This window comes from Semicossyphus pulcher, unplaced genomic scaffold (assembly GCF_022749685.1).
Source record: "Semicossyphus pulcher isolate SPU_LCO1_2020_fin unplaced genomic scaffold, fSemPul1.0.p SCAF_15, whole genome shotgun sequence".
Classification (NCBI taxonomy): domain Eukaryota; kingdom Metazoa; phylum Chordata; class Actinopteri; order Labriformes; family Labridae; genus Semicossyphus; species Semicossyphus pulcher.
Window position 1 is genome coordinate 19,101,927 of NW_027211659.1, and position 26,067 is coordinate 19,127,993.

General features: G+C 39.9%; 1 long non-coding RNA gene across 1 annotated transcript; it reads left to right on the forward strand.

Annotated features, from left to right (window-relative positions):
* Positions 1–1,489: 1,489 nt before the first annotated feature.
* LOC138592911 (uncharacterized) lies at positions 1,490–25,685 on the forward strand. Its single transcript, XR_011308232.1, has 4 exons — positions 1,490–1,613; positions 11,133–11,238; positions 12,671–12,841; positions 25,585–25,685. It is a non-coding gene; the product is annotated as an uncharacterized lncRNA (long non-coding RNA).
* Positions 25,686–26,067: the final 382 nt, after the last annotated feature.

Below are 26,067 nucleotides of genomic sequence, written 5' to 3' on the forward strand. Positions count from 1 at the left end.
GTCTATCTGCTGCTAGGGTGGACAGGGGTGCTGATCAGATGTGAGCTGGGTGAGTAGAATACAGTGGATGAAACTGTAGGTCTACATATTTATTGTGATCCACATTCTTCGTTAAAAATCAAATATGCACTTTGACAAAGCACAATTCCTGAATATTATGCTGTTTTATATGATGCTGATAGTGATATTATATTAACATTCTTGGTAATGTCTTAGATTACAGCTCATTATAGCATAATGACTCTGGAGTTGCGGTAAAATAGTTTGTACAATCGATGTGCCAGAACAATACAATAGTGGGCCATCAGGGCCAGGAAGGAAGAATCAAATGAATCAAAGTTCATCCTCGTCCCACATTTTTTTTTCTCTCAGACGTGGATTCTGCCTAAATTACGGAAATAGGTTCGACCTTTACTCGACATGCTTAATATTAAATATTAAGATTAAACGTGGTTTGATTCAAATGATAACTAGCATTTGATATAACTACTCGAACTTTTTGTGAAACAACTTTTTTCTGTACCATATATTTAGTTATCTCTCTCTTTCTCTCTCTCTCACTCTCACTCTCTCTCTCTCTCTCTCTCTCTCACACACACACACACACACACACACACACACACACACACACACACACACAGGGGGGGGGGGGGGGGGGGGCAAAAGGGCAAAGCCGGGCACTTGTTTGCAAACATCTTTGATCTTTGAAATGCAGGTGCATGTGTATCTTTTTGATCTTGCTTGTTGCGCAGTTAGTCACCGTTAGTCGGCAAGTTGTTTATAAGGCGGTCAGTCTTTAATTTGGATCTAGTGTAGGAGTATTGTAGACTTAGGGCTTTTTAAATGAAGTTGTATGTAAGCTACCCTTTATAAGAATGTCTAGATGTTTGTAGATTATAGTTAATAAAATTACTGTTAGTGGCAGTACAGTGTGTACCAAAATGTGGGCCGTCAGGACCAGGAAGGAATACAATTATTTTATTTTAAATAATTTAAAATATATTTTATGCTCTAAGTTTTATTTGTTGTCCCACTGATTTTTTTTCTGAAATAACGTTTATGGGACTGTGAGACGGCAAGATATTGTTTCCCTCGTCTCTTTAAATCATGATGCTGCTTGCGGTTTGTTACCGATCTGGTGAGAAATGCTGGAAGACGTGGGGCTGCCTCCACATACACCTGCTTCACTCCACTTCTGCAGGGGCACAGTGGAAGGAGAGCCCGGTTTATAGAAGAATGACTGAAATCCGCCGTCGTTATGCAGAAACAATACATTAACAGTTTCCCTTGCACACAAACTCTTAGAGATTTGCCAATTTCTCCCCTTATGTGAGGGTGGTTTTCAGAGTATAACGAATTTCTCTCTTGCTCTATTATTTGACAAGAACCGTATGGACCTAACTGCCTGTTAGGTCTAACTACCTAACTGCCATGTCTTAAAACCGTTCTGAAGGTCACTAAGCTGACAGCAGTTAGGGTAGGTAGCACTTTTTTTTGTGTGGATTTGTATTTACCATTGTTCTTTTTTTACATGGCTTAAGGAGAAGAAGAAACGGATACACTGAAAAAGCCTTTTTCGAGGGATGGACTCATTCAAAAGATGAGCAGCTTTGGTAAGTTTAACAGAATTTTATTTATCTTTATAAGCTATTGACTATTGTGACTTGATGAAGTCAGATTCCAAGTCCTGAACTAACTCCTTTGCTTGTGCATTGTGGCATGTGTGCGACCATCTGCTTGGCCAGAATCTTTGGGGAAACCTGCTGAACCCTGGTTGAGCTGTTTGTTCTTTAATCTGCAGCAGTGACATTGATTTGTACTTCGCAATGTCTATTTGTAAGCATTTGTAGCATTAGTCATAATGTAGTATCAATGTTGAGTTACAGCATTTGTAGCATTAGTCATAATGTAGTATCAATGTTGAGTTACATTCTTTAATTTCTTAGTATCTATTCTATTATCAAAGGGTATGAATGAGTTAATGAGCAATAGTTTTTAAAAGTGGAAGAACTCTGAATGAATTCATATAGTTAAAAATACAATAGTGTCTGTCTCACTGTTACTCAATGTTCTGATTAGACACAGGGTTATCTTATGGCAAATACGTAATACATCGTGCAGTGACCACTTTAACATTCATTTTAATCTGAACAATAAGAACCAAGCCCCTTCATATTCCTTGAATGTGAAAGGGCAAGCCTCGGTGCTGCTGGACTACCAGACTGTGCAGCTGTATGTCAGAATGCCTTCTCTTGTGCAATGATAACAGTTATTGAGGGAGTCTGTTGTACCCAGATGGTTCTGTACTGCTAAGTCTTCCTGACCAGGAATAAGGTGTAGGCTCTCAGTGTTGATGGAATGAAATGTTAAGCTGACATCAACAGCATCCCGACATACTGTTGGTATAAGGTTTTTCCAAGTGGGTGAGAGCTGTTTTAAAATGATTAAGTCCTATGTGTATATATTTTTAGTGTCACAATATTAACAGGATCAATCAACAAATGATATATTAAAAACACAACAAACACAGAACCAGATTTATTGTGCTAAGTTCTGATTAGATGCAAGCTTATCTTAATGACCAATAATACATTGTACTTTTGACCGTTGTTACATTTATCCCAATTTACACAATAAGGACTAGACACCAGGGGGATATTTTACAAAGTAGTATAATAAAGATAACTATGAACTATTTGAATAGAATTGAACGTCTACCTACTGGAAAGGAAAAGGCAATAACTTTCTGAAAGTAAGGAGGGAAATTTGTACCAGCTGAAACTAGGGATACCCCGAAGATACTAATTGTAGGAGAGGGCACAACCATGCAGCCGGAAGACTTTGAGAGTGTGTCAAAAATCCCTTAACCAAATATAAAAAATTTGGAACAATATTCATCTTTACGAATTTGTTCTCCCAATAAGAGATATGGGTAAAAAAAAGACCAGCGTTTAATATTCTTTTTACACTGTTCTAAAAGAGGAATAAAATTTGCTTTAAATAAACTGTAGTAAGATTTGGTTATTTTTACCCCCAGATATGAGAAAAAGTCAGCTGTGAGTTTAAATGGCAGATTGGGAAATTCTTCAGCTTTCTTGTTTATGGGGAAGTATTCACTTTTATTAAAATTAAGTTTGTATTCTGATATTTTTCCAAATTCTTCCAGGACTCTGAGGACTTCAGGTACGGTTGAGACAGGGTTGGTGACATATAATAACAAGTCGTCTAAGTAGAGCGAGACAGTATGTGTTAGGCCACCACGTGTAATACCCTGTATAGCATTGTTGCACCTGTGAGCTATGGAGTTGTTCTGTTGCTAAGACAAAAAGTAGTGGGCTCAATGGATCTCCTTGTTTAGTCCCCCTGAAGAGAGGGAAGTACTCAGAGGAGACAGAGTTAGTGTAAACTGAGGCAGTTGGGTCAGTGTAGATACATTTGATGTGTTCAATAAAATTAGGGCAGAATCCAAACCAACTGAGTGTGGAAAGAAGATATTCCCACTCAAAACCAAACCATCAAACACCTTTTCGCCGCTGAGCGAGATTACCGCTTCCGGGGATGGAGTGTGGGATTTCGTGTAGATTATGTTAAACAATCGTCTCACATTGAAATAGGACTGTCTGCCTTGAACAAACCCAGTCTACTCAGTCTTTGTGAATCCTAAAGTGGTCTTTATTCTGAAGGTGGGTTTCCTGTAAGAATGCTATGCCTACCCCGATATGTTTTAAGTGTGAGAGAACCCTCTCTCTTTTGACTGCATGTTTAAGCCCTTTTACATTCCAACTCATTATTTTCACATCACTCCTACCTGGGACTGGATATGAATTACTGTGTGCCACTGAAACTATCTAGTTCATATATGTAAATCCCATTCCCATTTAAGCAATACAAAACATAGATGAATGCACAAATCAGATATTAAACGTACAAAAAACAAATACAAGTAATGAATAAAACATATATATATCTATATATATGTATATATATTTATACATATATATATATATATATCTATATATAGGCCTATATATGCCTTTAGACAGACGGGGGGGGGGGGCTTAGACTTCTGCCTATTTGCCTATTACCCAATGTCTACTTCGTCTATGAATATGTATGGAATAAAGAAAATAATTCTATGACCTTTCATGTAAGTCTGCTTAGTCATTAATATTTTGTATATTAAAAAAAGTAAAACTAAAACTGTGATCACCTGCTCAATTTTGACTGAAATGTAACATATAAAATAAATACATAAAACAGTGATCACCCATCTGCAGTCTGCTCAGTCTTTACTGAAATGCTATGAAAAAATAAAAAAAATAAGAATAAGTAACAAGGTTTCCATAGGTGAACCAGCGGAAGGATCATTACCGCTGATGTAATGATGCTTTCTTTTTAGTTCCCTTGGATGAAACAGGTAAAGGGTGAAAAAATTAATAACTAATAATAAAAAATCAGCTTGTTTTGCTGCTAACCCGATGGTCTTATGCTTTTCCGGCTGGCGCCAGTTGATAATATACCAAAGCTGCTACTGACACCTACTGGGGAAAATAATTATTGCAAGCAGCTAGCACAATGCCGTAATAAGAGTCCGATTCAGCAGTTAGAGGGAACCTTTTTGCTTCTCTTCCCACGCATTTTCAGTGTGTTGCTACATGGGTCCGCAGCCAACATATGCTGTAGGATTCCGTGTCTAATATGTTACTCTCACGGGGGATAGTTACCGGCAAATTGTAAGAAATACTGAACCAAGACAAGACAGAAAAAAGAATACATTGCAATATAAATTTTTCTTTCAATGTTGTGCAGCCCTAATATTGAGTTTTTCAAAATACTGTTTTATCTCTGGTAGTCATAATCCTTTGACATATTGAAATATTGCGACACACACACAAACACGACTCATGTGATTCACAAAAGTCCTAGCCTACACGTACGTGCATTTGAATTGTGCGGTATTGACAGCTAGAAAATTAATGGAAATTGAGTAATACCACTTTCAATGTATTATCAGTAAGGTAGCTCATACTGACAGCCAGCTCATTTTCACAGTTAGAAAATGAATGAAAATTGAGAAAAAATGACTAGTACCACTTGTACCTCTTTGGTAAAGATGTACCAAATGAAACCACGCCGACTTTCATTATGATAAAGTTTAAATGTTATTTGGATGTGCTTAATATTGGATTCATGTCATTTTGCGTGTTTTGTTGTATATTTGTCAAAAAACGCTTAAAGCAGCGAGAGAAGATCAAAACGTGCTTTGGCTGTTTCAATAAGTGCCTTTAAGACATATAAGACAGTTTTCCGTTCTTAATCATCTCTTTTAGTAATTCTGAATAAGCTTAACATTATTATAGCATGGGGGAGGACATTGCACCTGTACCTACAACAAGTGGTAAAAATGCACTTCTCTCGTCTAGAGGAGTTGAAAAACAGCATATGTTCTCTTTGGTGAAGATGCAGTAATGTACCAAATAAAACAACTCCAACTTTCATAATAACGAAGTTTAAATGTTAATTTGGATGTGCTTAATACTGTTTTATGTCATATATCGTTTAATATTCTATGTTTGTCAAAAGACGCTTAAAGCAGCGAGAGAAGATCAAAACGTGCTTTGCTGTTTCAGTGAGTGTATTTAAGACATATAAGACAGTTTTCTCTTCTAAATCATCTCTTTTAGTAATTCTGAAGAACCAAAACATGTTTATAGCATGGGGGAGGACATTGCACCTTTACCTATAACAAGTGGTAAAAATGCACTTCTCTCGTCTAGAGGAGTTGAAAAACAGCATATGTTCCTCTTTGGTAAAGATGCAGTAATGTGCCAAATGAAACCATGTCAACTTTCATAATAATGAAGTTTAAATGTTATTTGGGTGTGCTTTATATTGGATTCATGTCATTTTGCGTGTATTATTCTATACTTGTCAAAAGACGCTTAAAGCAGCGAGAGAAGATCAAAACGTGCTTTGCTGTTTCAATAAGTGCCTTTAAGACATATAAGACAGTTTTCTCTTCTTAATCATCTCTATTAGTAATTCTGAATAAGCTCAACATTTTTATAGCATGGGGGAGGACATTGCACCTTAGCCTGCAACAAGTGGTAAAAATGCACTTCTCTCAACGAGAGAAGTTGAAAAACAGCATATGTCCCTCTTTGGTGAAGATGCAGTAATGTGCAAAATAAAACCATGTCAACTTTTATTATAATGAAGTTTAAATGTTATTGGATGTGCTTAATGTTGGATTCATGTCATTTTGCGTGTATTGTTCTATATTTGTCAAAATACGCTTAAAGCAGCGAGAGAAGATCAAAACGTGCTTTGGCTGTTTCAATAAGTGCCTTTAAGACATATAAGACAGTTTTCCGTTCTTAATCATCTCTTTTAGTAATTCTGAATAAGCTTAACATTATTATAGCATGGGGGAGGACATTGCACCTGTACCTACAACAAGTGGTAAAAATGCACTTCTCTCGTCTAGAGGAGTTGAAAAACAGCATATGTTCCTCTTTGGTGAAGATGCAGTAATGTACCAAATAAAACAACTCCAACTTTCATAATAACAAAGTTTAAATGTTATTTGGATGTGCTTAATGTTGGATTCATGTCATTTTGCGTGTATTGTTCTATGTTTGTCAAAATACGCTTAAAGCAGCGAGAGAAGATCAAAACGTGCTTTGGCTGTTTCAATAAGTGCCTTTAAGACATATAAGACAGTTTTCCGTTCTTAATCATCTCTTTTAGTAATTCTGAATAAGCTTAACATTATTATAGCATGGGGGAGGACATTGCACCTGTACCTACAACAAGTGGTAAAAATGCACTTCTCTCGTCTAAAGGAGTTGAAAAACAGCATATGTTCCTCTTTGGTGAAGATGCAGTAATGTACCAAATAAAACAACTCCAACTTTCATAATAACAAAGTTTAAATGTTATTTGGATGTGCTTAATGTTGGATTCATGTCATTTTGCGTGTATTGTTCTATATTTGTCAAAATACGCTTAAAGCAGCGAGAGAAGATCAAAACGTGCTCTGGCTGTTTCAATAAGTGCCTTTAAGACATATAAGACAGTTTTCCGTTCTTAATCATCTCTTTTAGTAATTCTGAATAAGCTTAACATTATTATAGCATGGGGGAGGACCTTCACCTACAACAAGTGGTAAAAAGGCACTTCTCTCGTCTAGAGGAGTTGAAAAACAGCATATGTTCCTCTTTGGTGAAGATGCAGTAATGTACCAAATAAAACAACTCCAACTTTCATAATAAAGTTTAAATGTTATTTGGATGTGCTTAATGTTGGATTCATGTCATTATGCGTGTATTGTTCTATATTTGTCAAAAGACGCTTAAAGCAGCGAGAGAAGATCAAAACGTGCTCTGGCTGTTTCAATAAGTGCCTTTAAGACATATAAGACAGTTTTCCGTTATTAATCATCTCTTTTAGTAATTCTGAATAAGCTCAACATTTTTATAGCATGGGGGAGGACATTGCACCTTAACCTGCAACAAGTGGTAAAAATGCACTTCTCTCGTCTAGAGGAGTTGAAAAACAGCATATGTTCCTCTTTGGTGAAGATGCAGTAATGTACCAAATAAAACAACTCCAACTTTCATAATAATGAAGTTTAAATGTTATTTGGATGTGCTTAATATTGGATTCATGTCATTTTGCGTGTATTATTCTATACTTGTCAAAAGACGCTTAAAGCAGCGAGAGAAGATCAAAACGTGCTTTGCTGTTTCAATGAGTGCTTTAGACATATTAGACAGTTTTCCGTTCTTAATCATCTCTTTTAGTAATTCTGAATAAGCTTAACATTATTATAGCATGGGGGAGGACATTGCACCTTCACCTACAACAAGTGGTAAAAATGCACTTCTCTCGTCTAGAAGAGTTGAAAAACAGCATATGTTCTTCTCTGGTAAAGATGCAGTAATGTGCCAAATAAAACCATGTCAACTTTCATTATAATGAAGTTTGAATGTTATTTGGATGTGCTTAATGTTGGATTCATGTCATTTTGCGTGTATTGTTCTATATTTGTCAAAATACGCTTAAAGCAGCGAGAGAAGATCAAAACGTGCTTTGGCTGTTTCAATAAGTGCCTTTAAGACATATAAGACAGTTTTCCGTTCTTAATCATCTCTTTTAGTAATTCTGAATAAGCTTAACATTATTATAGCATGGGGGAGGACATTGCACCTGTACCTACAACAAGTGGTAAAAATGCACTTCTCTCGTCTAGAGGAGTTGAAAAACAGCATATGTCCCTCTTTGGCAAAGATGCAGTAATGTGCCAAATAAAACCATGTCAACTTTCATTATAATGAAGTTTAAATGTTAATTTGGATGTGCTTAATACTGTTTTATGTCATATAGCGTTTAATATTCTATGTTTGTCAAAAAACGCTTAAAGCAGCGAGAGAAGATCAAAACGTGCTTTGGCTGTTTCAATAAATGCCTTTAAGACATATAAGACAGTTTTCCGTTCTTAATCATCTCTTTTAGTAATTCTGAATAAGTTTAACATTATTATTGCATGGGGGAGGACATACCTACAACAAGTGGTAAAAAAATGCACTTCTCTCGTCTAGAGGAGTTGAAAAACAGCATATGTCCCTCTTTGGTAAAGATGCAGTAATGAACCATTACTTTTTTTCTCAATCTAGCGCATCGTGAGATAAATCATGCCCATACTGTTTATTCCATCCAGCTTCGTCAGGCCACCATACATAGCAGACATTTTAGGGTTGTCAATGATCTTTCAATTCTGCACGGAACAATACACTGTCTATGAAGGAGCAGACAAAGGCTACATGTAGAGCCTTAATATGCCATTATCTTCCGCTTTTCCGGGGCCGGGGCGCGGTGGCAGCCTACTCAGCAAGGTGACCCAAGCGTCCCTTTCCCCAGCAACATTTTCCAGTTCCTCCTGGGTGATTCCGAGGCGTTCCCAGGCCAGACAGGATATATAATCCCTCCAGCGAGCTCTGGGTCTGCCCCGGGGTCTCCTCCCAGTTGAACGTGCCTGGAAAACCTCCAAAGGGAGGCGCCCACGAACCACCTCAACTGGCTCCTTTCGACGCGAAGGAGAAGCGGCTCTACTCCGAGCTCCCCCCGGATCTCCGAGCTCCTGACCCTATCTCTAAGGCTGAGCCCAGACACCCTCCGAAGGAAACTCATTTCGGCCGTTTGTATCCGCGATCTCATTCTCTCGGTCACTACCCAAAGCTCGTGACCATAGGTGAGGGTTGGAACGTAGATCGACTGGTAAATTGAAAGCTTTGCCTTCAGGCTCAGCTCCCTCTTCACCAACACAGTCCGGTACAACGCCTGCATTACTGCTGATGCTGCACCGATCCACTGTCAGTCTCACGATCCATTTTACCCTCACTCGTGCACAAGACCCCGTGGTACTTGAACTCCTTCGCTTGAGGCAAAGACTCACTCCCCACCCGGAGGGGGCAATCTTCTGGTTTCTGGCAGGGAACCATGGCCTCAGACTTGGAGGTGCTGACTCTCATCCCAACCGCGTCACACTCGGCTGCAAACCGCCCCAATGCCTGCTGGAGGCCGACTGGATGGCTCGTACCAACGGCCCCAGTACCCCATACTCTCGCAGTACCCCCCACAGGACCACCCGGGGGACACGATCATAAGCTTTCTCCAAGTCCACAAAGCACATGCAGACTGGATGAGCAAACTCCCATGCCCCCCTAATCAGCCCTGCCAGGACAGGGTGGTCCACTGCTCCACGGCCAGGTCGGAATCCACATTGTTCCTCCTGTATCCGAGGTTCGACAATCGGCCGGAGCCTCCTTTCAAGCACCCTGGAAAAAACTTTAACCAGGAGGCTGAGTAGTGTTATACCCCAATAGTTGGGACACACCCTCCGGTCCCCCTTTTTGAAAATGGGAACACCACCCTGGTCTGCCATTCCACAGGTACTGTCCCAGACCTCCACGCGACATTGAAGAGGCGTGCCAGCTATGACAGCCCAACAATGTCCAGAGCCTTTAGCATCTCAGGGTGAATCTCATCCACACCTGGCGCCTTGCCACTGAGGAGCTTCTAGACTACCTCTGCGACCTCTGCCACGGATATAGATAAGGCTTCCCCTGGAACTTCAGACTCTGCCTCCTCATCAGAGGACGTTTTGGCTGGGTTCAGGAGTTCCTCAAAGTGTTCCTTCCACCGCTCCACAATATCCTCAGTCCGGGTTAACAGTTCTCCACCCCTGTTAAAAACAGCTTGAGCCAATCCCTGCTTCCCCTTCCTGAGTATTCAAACAGTTTGCCAGAACTTCTTTGAGGCCAACCAAAAGTGCTGCCGGGGATCAGCACCCCAAGGCCCCCGCCTTTGCCTGCTGCCCGGTTTGCATTGCACCCGACCCATATACCTATCCTTGCAGGTGGTGGGCCCACAAGGCAATCTCTCGAAAGGAGATATAGACTGAAATTGAAAGTACATCTTTTAGGCTACAGGTATGGCTTCCTCGTGGGCCTTGCGGGCTGGGGAGCATTTCTCGTTGCAATATGGCAGCAGTCACATGTTCATCCCAGTTCCGATTTTCAAAACATTCCACTGTCTCTGCTCTAATTGTAGCAGCCAGTCATTCCTTCAGTGTGATCAAACTGACTAAAGTTAAGGTCAGTCACTCAATCATCCCCCACTGTGTCTTAATCACCCCCGGTGTGTCATGTGAGGTTACTCCCTGTCGTCAAACTCCACCATCAATCTTCACTGAGTAGTATCCTGTTCCTGTATCTCCAACATGTTTGAGTAATGCATTTCTTTTTGGCTGTTTGCAACAACTCTGGGGAGATGGAAACAATGGCCCAAAGTTAGCTGGTCTGCATGACAGATTTGGAAATGATAATTACAGTTATTTTATCATTATTGAAATGGCAATCAGATATGAATAATAATGCAGATAACTCATTGTCTAATAACAAAAAAGGGAAAGGTTGGTATTTCAGATTGAAAATTAACTATTGGCATTCAAGACTACACACAGGAGAAGTGCACAGAGGAATGAAAATGTATTCCGTCTGACTTGTGAATGTAGTAGAGATATGCTAAAATGCTTTTATTATATTCCATTTTTTTATTTTTTGTTTCAGGCCATTCCTTTTCTCACTGTTTGGGGAGAGTGCACCTCAATAGCAGTAACAGGCTATATAACGACAGAGGATGCTGGAACCAGGAGAACAGAAGCTGGCTTCAAATGTAAGCTGTGATGTATATTTCAGTGTTTCAGCAATTTATCTTTGCATTTTCTACTTTTTTCATCCAGGTTGATGACTTAGAGGTCACAAGCATCAAGATGACTTGTGGTCATTCACAAATACAGAAAATAAATTCAATGTATGAGGCCACCTTCAAAGTACCTGAACGATATGGTTAATTTATTGAGATGCCCCTATAGACTTTGTTGGGGAAACTGATAGGGAGATCATTTATTCTAAAAGGAAACTGGACTTGCAAATTTAACCAAGTCCAGTTGCCTTGTGGATTAATCTTGTATATAATGACCTGGATGACTGACAACCTTTACACATACTGTAAAGGGCAAGTAGGAATAATGATGTTGTCTCTTTAAGTTTTAGTAGTCATATACTTGACTTGGATGTATGCATGTGTTCATCAAATTGTTTTATTTCAAATGTTAGCTGATGAATGATGTTGATGTATCTTTTACAGGTATGTGATACTATCCTGGTGCATGCAAGCACCTTGTTAGTGCAACACTCTGTTGCATGGAGAATTATTTCAACTACACTGTATGAGGTTGCCTGATGCAGCACTAAGAAAGAGTGGCGCATGCTCCATGTTGAAAAAGGCAGAGCTCAGAACAGAATTGTACCATACTTATACAATGAATCCTGCAGCAGCAAAGCATTGCCTCTGCAGTGCTTTATGGACACTAACCAACAGAGCACTTTCTCAGTCTTCATAAAACAATAGAATCTGAGAGGTGCCGCTTTACTTTGAAAAGCATCAAGACTTTCCTAAAAACACCATGACAATTGGATTGTCTGAAATGCTCTGGCTAAACACTCCTGGCACCGTGGGATTGAAAGGTCTTTGGCTCTCAGAAGGAAAGTAGAGAGCAATTCAACCACAAATAGAAAAACATGCAGGGTTTCTCAGCACATTGTCTTTTCCTGAAAATAGTTGTCTTATTTTCCTAAAGCAGCATTAAGCAACTTTTATATAACAACAGTGAAATCTGTAAACTTTTTTTAAAAACTATCCACTTTGTGTATTCTATAGCCAACAGATTTGGTTTGTCTTTTATAGTAATTTTGTTGATAAAGACACAGATTGTGCCAAGATGAGAATTTTCTTAAAGTTTAAGTTTGCTATAGTTCACTATTGCACTTCAGAGCACTTGACTGCCATGCCTATATCAATTTAAGTATTATTATTACTTACTTCTTTCATTCACTAGTATTTGATGGTTTGTAAAAAATGTGTGATAAAGTGTTCTGACACGGATGAATAAAATAATAGTTTGATGTTTAACTACTGAGTACAAATTAATTTTTTATACCTTTACTATTTTTTTTTTGCTTTAAATAACACTAAGGATGTTTGTTGAAGTTGCTTGATGTGGATTAAAACCACATCCTGAGTCTCCAAAATGCTTTTCTCTCAGGAGCACCCCAGCCTGGGATAGCCGAGTTTCCTTCTTCTGACAACTCTGAGCAAAGCTGACTTTGAAGAAGACGCTGCTGGATCTGGATCAATAATAAAACCTCACCGCGGTCAGAAAAACATGTCTGGAGAAGAAAGGATTCACTTCAACAATCATGCAAGCACTGACAAGGTGAAGAAAAGCATTAAAAGATTTTTTAAAAAGCTTTGTTGATCACATCGTTCTTGTTGAGGGTTTGCTTACAATGTCGCTTGTGATAATTTTCGTGTCAAGTGACAGCTGGGCTGTGTGTGGGAGGGAATGACAGTTAAAGAAAAACTTGTTACTATCTGAATATTCAAGAGAATGCAGAATACAAGTAATTTCCATGTAGCACTGAATACAATATTTAATAAGGTGATGTCTGTGTGCGTGAAGAGCAGCGACACCTACATTGTTGCTTTCAAGTGCAAAATTACATTTTAGAATTCATTTTTCTACACATTGCTTCAACATTAGACAGACCTAATGAGATGGGTGGGCACAATGCATGGAGCAGAGCAAGCCCATTGTGGGTTTAATCTTGGAGACGGCCACTCGGAGATCATCATCCATGTTTCGTGCCGAACTGTTTTTTGTTTTTTTTCATGCAAGTCAGTGCTCAAAAAGTCTTTCCACATAAGAAGTTAGAGCCAAAGGGCATCAGGACATCCATAGCGATCTTGGATAGCTGCGTGTATTCCCTGTCGACGGAAATCCGGAACTCAGCGTCTCAGCAGCATCTTGGTATTAAACGGTGTCTGTAACGTTCGGCCACTTGACAGTTCAACTGATGCATCCTCCAGGTCTGATGTCAGATGATTTTCCCGCGTAACAGTGAATGGTGATCTTATTCAGTCGTATCGGTTTCCTCTGGAAAATACTTGTTAAAGTGTTCCAGGAGGAACTGGAGGTTGCGTAATGATATAGACTTGTTCACTGTGTTAACATTCAGTGCATTTTCCTCCATGGAGTCTTCCATCTTATAGAAACCATATGAATCGTGCCCATTTCAATTTGCGCTGTCTGTGAATAATACAGTGTCTGAAATTTACGTGAGGTGCCACTTGTAAGACTCTTGCTTCAGTCCTTTCTACCCCAGCATTGCTCCAGCACTGTCTGTATACACACCAATGCAATCGTCCCAAAGTTTATTGTCAAGTTTAATTAACATGTCCTCACCTGTGCACGTCCCCTCCAGCGCGGTGCAAAACAGCATTAAGAATTCCGTCAAAACTGCACTTACATTAACTGACTTATTGCTACAGCAGCGGGTTTGATTCATGTTTCCTCGATTGTGTAGCTTTTGTGCCTGTGCAATTAAATATGGCGCATCATTATGATGCCATTTGAGCTTTGGCTGGGATTGTTGTTTGTTTCATAAGGGCTTTTTGGCCTTACAACTCTTGCTCCTTTCGGCGGAAAAAAAACAACTGGTTTAGCAGCAAGTGAGGGATGCTTGGTTTTCCAGTGTCTGTAGCCTTTTCACAGGCTTTAGGCTTTCAAGTGCAAGTACCCCGGCGCATGCAACACATGTTAGGTGTTGAAGTTTGTTGACGATGACACATGCAGATACATATTGCATTCATCTTGATATTTTCGACACCTGGAGAAGAGCTGCTCCGACTGATGATGGATATTACCACGGTGGTCTCAGAGGTCTTTACGCCCTTGCTGATGGTGGTGCTTGTCCGCTCTCCGCCTCCGCTGATCTCTCCTGCTCCGCTGGCCTCCTCGCTGGTCTCTCCGCTTCTTCTTTGGTTAGTATTAACCAACGTTTCATAGTAGCTTAAAGCCTAAGATAAGGTATTTAGCTGGTGTGCTGAGAATGTACCTACCTACGTTCACATGGCGCTGCATTTCCTGTGCTGTTGTAAATTGACCTGCTGAAACGATGCTGTTAATCAGTCGCAATTACCTCAGGGACACTTTTTTTGCGCTTTGTTATATTTCAAATGTAACTACTATTTTGAATGTATCTTGACAATAATGGATAAAATATGCCATTTTTTAATCATGTTACATTTTTATTTGTTTTTTGGAATGCATCTCGCGACCTCCCCCGGTGAGAAAAAAAAAATCAACATGCTCTGTATCACAGAAAATTCTCAAAGAAACTCAGAAAGAAAACCACGACGCAAGTAAAAATAGTTGGTTTTTCTTTTTTTTTCTTTATCAAACGTCACTGAACGGCGAAGCGGGAAAAACAGTTACAACATGAAATTTATACCATAAAATAACATTAACTCAGTGAAAGGAACATGCTGCTTTTAGAAGAAAAAAAAACATCATTCAGAAAAAACAAGCGTTTTTATATAATCCCATTTTTCCCATTTCTAATATACAATTGCCTACATTTCTAAGAAACAAGATCATCCGAACTCTCTTCTGTCCCATCACTCACGTTATGCGTCGGGCTCGTAGTTGCAGACCTGCTCTCCTTCTTGGCTTCAACCAGCACCGCTTTTTTTGACGCGATGCATGACAATTTGATCTGATTCGCCTGTTTTGGATGTGATGTGATGTGATGCATTTGATTGATGTTTGGTCCAAGTCCGTTTTTATTTCTAGCTCGCAATATCCGTAGATAAATATTTAACTCAGTAGCTAACGGATGGATGTATATCTGTAGCAAATGACTTTGCCTCATTTAAAACATAGCCTACTTAAATAAAAGTAAAATAACTGACTTTAAAGAATACTCTAAAAAGTACAAGTACACGAAAAAGCAACTAAATTACAGTAATGTGAGTACTTGTTATTCGTTACTTTCACCTCTGTGTATATGGTAGAGATGACTTATTAGGTAGGTAGCTTATTAGTCAAAAGATACGCTCGGTGAGATGAGATCATAATTACCATACTAAGACGGCCTCGCAGCTATGGGCAAGTGTGGGCTCAGCCCACCCTAATGTGGATTTTGCCCACATAATCAAAAGTTTAGGAAAAAGCCAATGGCCAAAAAAGTAGCAGAGATACAAATAGGCTACCGTTTCTAAGTTGTTAATGGGGATGAAAGCTCCAGCCCGCCTCCAAGGCTTCTCTCTGCACCCCTGCACCCCTACCTCTCGTCTTGTTCAGGCAAAACAGCTGGTCTGCTCCAATTCTGCGTACTCCTCACCGCCTAACTTGCATGGCTCCGGACCTTTGAATCCTCTCAACTGAGCTGAAACAAAACTTCATAGGCGCGCGGGAAAATGTTCGTATATGTCCGGAAAATATCAGTATAAAGCTACTGATGAATTGTCCCCATGCATAATTCTGATAACAATATAATTGGATGAAGCGATGCCTCGTCAACCTGCGTTAGGACCCGTGCTTATGACACAGCTGCCAATCTGTTTTTCACTGTTAACAGGGACTCCAATGCATGCAAGAGTTGATAACAGTAGAAAATGTTGGACATATCTTTCTGCAGCTTGGCTGCTGTATTTGATTTCTCCGAGATATGTTCATATTTGCTGCAGTGTAGCAGGAAGTGTGTCTCTGTCTCCAACTGTCTGTGTGGACAGAGCTGACACAGTCTGTCCTCTCTGGAGCCTGGTGCCTCTGTGTCTACCTGTCTCGGTAGACACAGGCTGTGTTCGCTGAGTCTGTACCTGGTTATAGTCTCATCAGTCACAGTGCCACTGTGTACTGTCTGTTTAGAGCCGAATAACACAGCAATTTGCTGCTCTGTTTGTGCTACATGTCCAATAGTTGTTGTCATGTTGTTTTTCTTTATCTATCATGTGGTTGGTCCGGATTGTGTGAGGGCTGTCCTGACGCCTGTTAGAGGAGCTGAGCCTCAGGATTAGCTGGCTGACGGTGTTCTCCATGTTCTCCATGTTCTCCTCTTGGCATTGCAGTGCTTTGTGATGGTACGAGTTGGGGTCACTTGTTTTGAGGTGTTTATAACATTTGATAGCTCTTTTTTTATTCTAATGAAAAATGGAAATTAGTCTATGTCAAGTGGGGCCCAATAAAAACTGAAAAAACTTCCCTGACCCCTTGGTCGTTTCAGGAATATCATTATTCTTCTTTTGTCTAAATTAACTGTCAGGGCCCTGACAGAAGGGTTGGAGGTGATCCAGTTCCTGTTGAAATGCCCCCTTAGATGGAGCCAGCAATATCAGATCATCTGCAAACAGTAGGCATTTGATGTGTGTCAGACAGGGTGAGACCAGGGATATCAGACTGTTCCAATGATTTAGCCAATTCATCAGTATAAATGTTTAAGAGGGTGGGACTGAGACTGCAGCCCTGTTTCATCCCTCTTCTTTGGTAAAAGAACTCTGTTTCTCAATTTTTACAGCATGTTTCATATGTGTACACATGCTTTATTGATGTCATGAATTCCTACACCTTCTCAATTAATTTTAAGAACAGAACATAATGCCAAATCGAATCAAATGCTTTTTTTAAAGCCTACAAAACAGGAGAAGATTTTGTTCTTGTTTTTGCGGCCGTGTTTTTTAATGAGGCTGTTGAGGGTATGGATGTGGTCTGCAGTTCGATGTGTTGGTGTAAATTCAATCTGACTGTTGCTCAGGACATTGTGCTCACTGAGGAAGTCTTGCAGTCGGCTGTTTAGGATGTTGCAGAATAACCTTCCCAGGTTGTGGCTGACACATGTGCTTCGCTAAATTTCAGCATTTCATTTAAAATACAGTCAGGACCGCTGGCTTTCCACAGCTGCAGGGCCTGGATTTTGGCCAGTAGCTCAGGTTCAGTTATGTGATAGTTTAAAGGGTTATGATTGTCTTTGTTTTTTCCGGATTTCACCATTTTGAACAGCTAATTCTTCTTTGTGTGGTTTGGTGAAAGAGTGCCATTTCTTCCAGAAGTCATTAGAGTCAATGGACTCTTCGATAGATCTAGTTGGTGCCTGTCATGCTGTTCTTTTTTACTTCTGAGTGTTCCTCTGTATGTTCATAGTGTTCCCCAGTATTGGAGGCTGAGCTCAGGGTTGTCTGTGTTTTTGATTTGATAAACTTTTGAGTGTCGAACCACTCCTCATTGGTTCATGTTTTTGATGGGTGGTGCTGAAGCATTTTCAGACTGGATAAGTCTGCCACATTGTCAAATATGTTGTAAATGACTTGTACAGCCTATTTCAGGCCGTCTTTACTGAAGGGAAAATGAGGTGGAAAGAAAATCTGCCATCTGAAGTGGTGAAAATATGAGTGAAAAATGCTGAAGTTATATATATAAAAATATACAAGGTTTTCTTAAAGTTAAGGTTAAATGCATTACAGCTCCTCAATGTGCAAGCTAAAAAGGGCTGTCAGTTTTCCCCAAATAACCCTAACAAATTTGAAATGACAATCAATACAATCATCCTTAATGGTATTATTTCATTATCAATCAAATGAAATTCAGATCAAATTTTATTTGTATGCCGCCAAATCATAACCAAAGTTCTCTCAAGACACTTTACAAAAAGAGTTGGTCTAGAGCATACTCTTTGTTATGCTATTTAGAGAGAGATCCAACATGAATCACCATCAGTAGCATTTAGCAACATTCGGCACATTGGCAAGGAAAAACTTCCTTTTAACAGGCAGAAACCTTGAGCAGAACGAGACTCAGGGTGGGGGGGCCTGACAGTTGAAGGCTCCCGTACTACTCTCATAGACTTAAGGTACCGCAAGCAGGCCTGCATCCAGGGAATGCAATATTCTAGAGGGGTAATATGAGATCTTAAACGTAATACCTATGAGTTCTATGAGCTCTTAAACATAATACCTTTTTGAATAAGTAATCATGATAGTATACAGCTACTGCAACTGCAAACATAACAAAAAGACAGTCTTATAATAAAATCAGCTTGCTTTTTTGTTTTTTTTAACACTTTATTTGTAACAGATTTTGCATTGCAGAACAAAACATTGATATACCTCAACAAGAGCATACGTATGGACAAACTACAACCCAAACACCCCTATCATCGACAAACAGCTTTCTCAAAGACACAAAACTAAACATTTCAAAACTCCCACAGACAAAGGCTTACAAACAAGGAAAAAGAACAATTTTTTTAACAATAAAAGAGATGAAAATGATTAAACAAAAGTATATAAATAAATAACATTTAAAAAGAGTTAAATTAAAAAATAAGGTGCATTCTGTTCTTAAGCATTAATAGGAGAGACCACCTGAGGGGATGAAAGTTCATAGTTCCAGGCCAGATAAATTATTCACAAAGTTCATAGACGGGTCCCAGGTTTTGTGGAATCTGCTGATAGTTCCATTAAGGGTGCATCAGATTTTTTCCAGCTTGATGTTCTGCATCACATTTTTTATCCATTGGTTGTGTGATGGAGGGATTACATCCTTCCATTTGAATAGAATTGAACGTCTAGCTACTAGAGAGGAAAAGGCAATGACTTTATGAAAGTAAGGAGAGAAATTTGTACCAGCTGAAACTAGGGATACCCCGAAGATACCAATTGTAGGAGAGGGCACAACCATGCAGCCGTAAGACTTTGAGAGTGTGTCAAAAATCGCTTAGGTATCGCTTGAACCAAATATAAAAACTTTGGAACAATATTCATCTTTACAGAATTTGTTCTCCCAATAAGAGATGAGGGTAAAATAGACCAGTGTTTAATATCCTTTTCACACTGTTCTAAAAGAGTAGTGTACTAAAATTTGCTTTAAATAGTCTGTTGATAAGATTTGGTTATTTTTACCCCCAGATATGTGAAAAAGTCAGCTGTGAGTTTAAATGGCAGATTGGGAAATTCTTCAGCTTTCTTGTTAATTGAAATTAAGTTTGTATCCTGATATTTTTCCAAATTCCTCCAGGACTCTGAGGACTTCAGGTATGGTTGGGACAGGGTTGGTGACATATAATAACAAGTCGTCTGCGTAGAGTGAGACAGTATGTGTTAGGCCACCGCGTGTAATACCCTGTATAGCATTGTTGCACATGAGAGCTATGGAGAGTTCTTGGAGGGTTCTATTGCAAAGACAAAAAGTAGTGGGCTATCCTTGTTTAGTCCCCCTGAAGAGAGGGAAGTAATCAGAGGAGACCGAGATAGTGTAAACTGAGGCAGTTGGGTCAGTGTAGATAAGTTTGATGTGTTTAATAAAATGAGTGCCGAATCCAAACCGACTGAATGTGGAAAGAAGATATTCCCACTGGACCCTATCGAACGCCTTCTCGGCGTTCAGCGAGATTGCTGCTTCTGCTTACTTAGTCTATGAATATGTACGCAATAAAGAAAATAAGACTACTAATTATTCTGTGACCTTTCATGTCAGTCTGCTTAGTCATTAATATTTTGTATATTAAAAAAAGTAAAACTAAAACTGTGATCACCTGCTCAATTTTGACTGAAATGTAACATATAAAATAAATAAATAAAAATGTGATCACCCATCTGCTGATGTAATGATGCTTTCTTTTTAGTTCCCTTGGATGAAACAGGTATAGGGTGAAAAAATAATAACTAATGATTAAAAAACCAGCTTGTTAACCCGATGGTCTAATGCTTTCCGACTGGACTTTTCCTGCTTAACTGGGAGTTCAGAACCAGTTGATAATATACCAAAGCTGCTACTGACACCTACTGGGGAAAATAATTATTGCAAGCAGCTGGCAAATGAGTCCGATTCAGCAGTTAAAGGGAACCTTTTTGCTTCTCTTCCTATGCATTTTCAGAGTGTTGCTACATGGGTCCGCAGCCAACATATGCTGTAGGATTCTGTGTCTAATATGTTACTCTCACGGGGATAGTTACCGGCAAATTGTAAGAAATACTGAACAAAGACAAGACAGAAAAAATACTTGCAGCATCTCTATCTTTATATCGCAGAAAAAGTATAAATTGCAATGTAAATTTTTCTTTCAATATTGTGCAGCCCTAATACTGAGTTTGTCAATATACTGTTTTATCTCTGGTAGTCATAATCCTTTGACATATTGAAAAATTGCAACACACACACACACACACACACACACACACACACACACACACACACACACACACACACACACAAACACGACTCATGTGAATCACAAAAGTCCTAGCCTACACGTACGTGCGTTTGAATTGTGCGGTGTTGACAGCTAGAAAATTGAGGGAAATTGAGTAATACCACTTTCACTGTATTAAAAGTGAGGTAACTCATATGAAAGCCAGGGTAGCTCATTTTCACTGGTAGAAAATAAATGACAATTGAGAAAAATTGACTAGTACCACTTGTACCTCTATGGTAAAGATGCAGTAATGTGCCAAATGAAAACAAGGCGACTTTCATAATAATAAAGTTTAAATGTTATTTGGTTGTGTTTAATAGTGGATTCATGTCAAATAGCGTGTACTATTCTATACTTGTCAAAAGACGCTTAAAGCAGCGAGAGAAGATCAAAACGTGCTTTGCTGTTTCAATAAGTGCCTTTAAGACATATAAGACGGTTTTCCGTTCTTAATCATCTCTTTTAGTAATTCTGAATAAGCTTAACATTATTATAGCATGGGAGAGGACATTGCACCTGTACCTACAACAAGTGGTAAAAATGCACTTCTCTCGTCTAGAGGAGTTGAAAAACAGCATATGTTCCTCTTTGGTGAAGATGCAGTAATGTACCAAATAAAACAACTCCAACTTTCATAATAACGAAGTTTAAATGTTAATTTGGATGTGCTTAATACTGTTTTATGTCATATATCGTTTAATATTCTATGTTTGTCAAAAGACGCTTAAAGCAGCGAGAGAAGATCAAAACGTGCTTTGCTGTTTCAGTGAGTGCATTTAAGACATATAAGACAGTTTTCTCTTCTAAATCATCTCTTTTAGTAATTCTGAAGAAGCAAAATATTTTTATAGCATGGGGGAGGACATTGCACCTTCACCTACAACAAGTGGTAAAAATGCACTTCTCTCGTCTAGAGGAGTGGAAAAACAGCATATGTCCCTTTTTGGTAAAGATGCAGTAATGTGCCAAATGAAACCATGTCAACTTTTCATAATAATGAAGTTTTAATGTTATTTGGATGTGCTTTATATTGGATTCATGTCATTTTGCGTGTATTATTCTATAGTTGTCAAAAGACGCTTAAAGCAGCGAGAGAAGATCAAAACGTGCTTTGCTGTTTCAATAAGTGCCTTTAAGACATATTAGACGGTTTTCCGTTCTTAATCATCTCTTTTAGTAATTCTGAATGAGCTTAACATTATTATAGCATGGGGGAGGACATTGCACCTGTACCTACAACAAGTGGTAAAAATGCACTTCTTCCGTCTAGAGGAGTTGAAAAACAGCATATGTTCCTCTTTGGTGAAGATGCAGTAATGTACCAAATAAAACAACTCCAACTTTCATAATAACGAAGTTTAAATGTTAATTTGGATGTGCTTAATACTGTTTTATGTCATATATCGTTAAATATTCTATGTTTGTCAAAAGACGCTTAAAGCTGCGAGAGAAGATCAAAACGTGCTTTGCTGTTTCAGTGAGTGCATTTAAGACATATAAGACAGTTATCTCTTCTAGATCATCTCTTTTAGTAATTCTGAAGAACCAAAACATGTTTATAGCATGGGGGAGGACATTGCACCTTTACCTATAACAAGTGGTAAAAATGCACTTCTCTCGTCTAGAGGAGTTGAAAAACAGCATATGTCCCTCTATGGTAAAGATGCAGTAATGTGCCAAATGAAACCATGTCAACTTTCATAATAATGAAGTTTAAATGTTATTTGGGTGTGCTTTATATTGGATTCATGTCATTTTGCGTGTATTATTCTATACTTGTCAAAAGACGCTTAAAGCAGCGAGAGAAGATCAAAACGTGCTTTGCTGTTTCAATAAGTGCCTTTAAGACATATAAGACGGTTTTCCGTTCTTAATCATCTCTTTTAGTAATTCTGAATAAGCTTAACATTATTATAGCATGGGGGAGGAAATTGCACCTGTACCTACAACAAGTGGTAAAAATGCACTTCTCTCGTCTAGAGGAGTTGAAAAACAGCATATGTTCCTCTTTGGTGAAGATGCAGTAATGTACCAAATAAAACAACTCCAACTTTCATAATAACGAAGTTTAAATGTTAATTTGGATGTGCTTAATACTGTTTTATGTCATATAGCGTTTAATATTCTATGTTTGTCAAAAGACGCTTAAAGCAGCGAGAGAAGATCAAAACGTGCTTTGCTGTTTCAATGAGTGCTTTAGACATATAAGACAGTTTTCCATTCTTAATCATCTCTTTTACTAATTCTGAAGAACCAAAACATATTTATAGCATGGGGGAGGACATTGCACCTTAACCTGCAACAAGTGGTAAAAATGCACTTCTCTCGTCTAGAGGAGTTGAAAAACTCTTTGGTGAAGATGCAGTAATGTGCCAAATAAAACCATGTCAACTTTCATAATAATGAAGTTTAAATGTTAATTGGATGTGCTTAATAGTAGATTAATTATTACTTTTTTTTCTCAATCTAGCGCATCGTGAGATAAATCATGCCCATACTGTTTATTCCATCCAGCTTCGTAAGGCCACCTTACTTAGCAGACATTTTAGGGTTGTCGATGATCTTTCAATTCTGCACGGAACAATATGAAACAGCAAAGCACGTTTTGATGAAGGAGCAGACAAAGGCTACATGTAGAGCCTTAATATGCCATTATCTTCCGCTTATCCGGGGCCGGGGCGCGGTGGCAGCCTACTCAGCAAGGTGACCCAAGCGTCCCTTTCCCCAGCAACATTTTCCAGTTCCTCCTGGGTGATTCCGAGGCGTTCCCAGGCCAGACAGGATATATAATCCCTCCAGCGAGCTCTGGGTCTGCCCCGGGGTCTCCTCCCAGTTGAACGTGCCTGGAAAACCTCCAAAGGGAGGCGCCCACGAACCACCTCAACTGGCTCCTTTCGACGCGAAGGAGAAGCGGCTCTACTCCGAGCTCCCCCCGGATCTCCGAGCTCCTGACCCTATCTCTAAGGCTGAGCCCAGACACCCTCCGAAGGAAACTCATTTCGGCCGTTTGTATCCGCGATCTCATTCTCTCGGTCACTACCCAAAGCTCGTGACCATAGGTGAGGGTTGGAACGTAGATCGACTGGTAAATTGAAAGCTTTGCCATCAGGCTCAGCTCCCTCTTCACCAACACAGTCCGGTACAACGCCTGCATTACTGCTGATGCTGCACCGATCCACTGTCAGTCTCACGATCCATTTTACCCTCACTCGTGCACAAGACCCCGTGGTACTTGAACTCCTTCGCTTGAGGCAAAGACTCACTCCCCACCCGGAGGGGGCAATCTTCTGGTTTCTGGCAGGGAACCATGGCCTCAGACTTGGAGGTGCTGACTCTAATCCCAACCGCGTCACACTCGGCTGCAAACCGCCCCAATGCCTGCTGGAGGCCGACTGGATGGCTCGTACCAACGGCCCCAGTACCCCATACTCCCGCAGTACCCCCCACAGGACCACCCGGGGGACACGATCATAAGCTTTCTCCAAGTCCACAAAGCACATGTAGACTGGATGAGCAAAATCCCATGCCCCCCTAAGCAGCCCTGCCAGGAGAGGGTGGTCCACTGTTCCACGGCCAGGTCGGAATCCGCATTGTTCCTCCTGTATCCGAGGTTCGACAATCGGCCGGAGCCTCCTTTCAAGCACCCTGGAATAAACTTTACCCAGGAGGCTGAGTAGTGTTATACCCCGATAGTTGGGACACACCCCCTTTTTGAAAATGGGAACCACCACCCTGGTCTGCCATTCCACAGGTACTGTCCCAGACCTCCACGTGACATTGAAGAGGCGTGCCAGCCATGACAGCCCAACAACATCCAGGGCCTTTAGCATCTCAGGGTGAATCTCATCCACACCTGGCGCCTTGCCACTGAGGAGCTTCTAGACTACCTCCGCGACCTCTGCCACAGATATAGATAAGGCTTCCCCTGGAACTTCAGACTCTGCCTCCTCATCAGAGGACGTTTTGGCTGGGTTCAGGATTTCCTCAAAGTGTTCCTTCCACCGCTCCACAATATCCTCAGTCCGGGTTAACAGTTCTCCACCCCTGTTAAAAACAGCTTGAGCCAATCCCTGCTTCCCCTTCCTGAGTATTCAAACAGTTTGCCAGAACTTCTTTGAGGCCAACCGAAAGTGCTGCCGCGGATCAGCACCCCAAGGCCCCCGCCTTTGCCTGCTGCCCGGTTTGCATTGCACCCGACCCATATGCCTTTCCTTGCAGGTGGTGGGCCCACAAGGCAATCTCTCGAAAGGAGATATAGACTGAAATTGAAAGTACATCTTTTAGGCTACAGGTATGGCTTCCTCGTGGGCCTTGCGGGCTGGGGAGCATTTCTCGTTGCAATATGGCAGCAGTCACATGTTCATCCCAGTTCCGATTTTCAAAACATTCCACTGTCTCTGCTCTAATTGTAGCAGCCAGTCATTCCTTCAGTGTGATCAAACTGACTAAAGTTAAGGTCAGTCACTCAATCATCCCCCACTGTGTCTTAATCACCCCCGGTGTGTCATGTGAGGTTACTCCCTGTCGTCAAACTCCACCATCAATCTTCACTGAGTAGTATCCTGTTCCTGTATCTCCAACACGTTTGAGTAATGCATTTCTTTTTGGCTGTTTGCAACAACTCTGGGGAGATGGAAACAATGGCCCAAAGTTAGCTGGTCTGCATGACAGATTTGGAAATGATAATTACAGTTATTTTATCATTATTAAAATGGCAATCAGATATGAATAATAATGCAGTTAACTCATTGTCTAATAACAAAAAAGGGAAAGGTTGGTATTTCAGATTGAAAATTAACTATTGGCATTCAAGACTACACACAGGAGAAGTGCACAGAGGAATGAAAATGTATTCCGTCTGACTTGTGAATGTAGTAGAGATATGCTAAAATGCTTTTATCATATTCCATTTTTTTATTTTTTGTTTCAGGCCATTCCTTTTCTCACTGTTTGGGGAGAGTGCACCTCAATAGCAGTAACAGGCTATATAACGACAGAGGATGCAGGAACCAGGAGAACAGAAGCTGGCTTCAAATGTAAGCTGTGATGTATATTTCAGTGTTTCAGCAATTTATCTTTGCATTTTCTACTTTTTTCATCCAGGTTGATGACTTAGAGGTCACAAGCATCAAGATGACTTGTGGTCATTCACAAGTACAGAAAATAAATTCAATGTATGAGGCCACCTTCAAAGTACCTGAACGATATGGTTAATTTATTGAGATGCCCCTATAGACTTTGTTGGGGAAACTGATAGGGAGATCATTTATTCTAAAAGGAAACTGGACTTGCAAATTTAACCAAGTCCAGTTACCTTGTGGATTAATCTTGTATATAATGACCTGGATGACTGACAACCTTTACACACACTGTAAAGGGCAAGTAGGAATAATGATGTTGTCTCTTTAAGTTT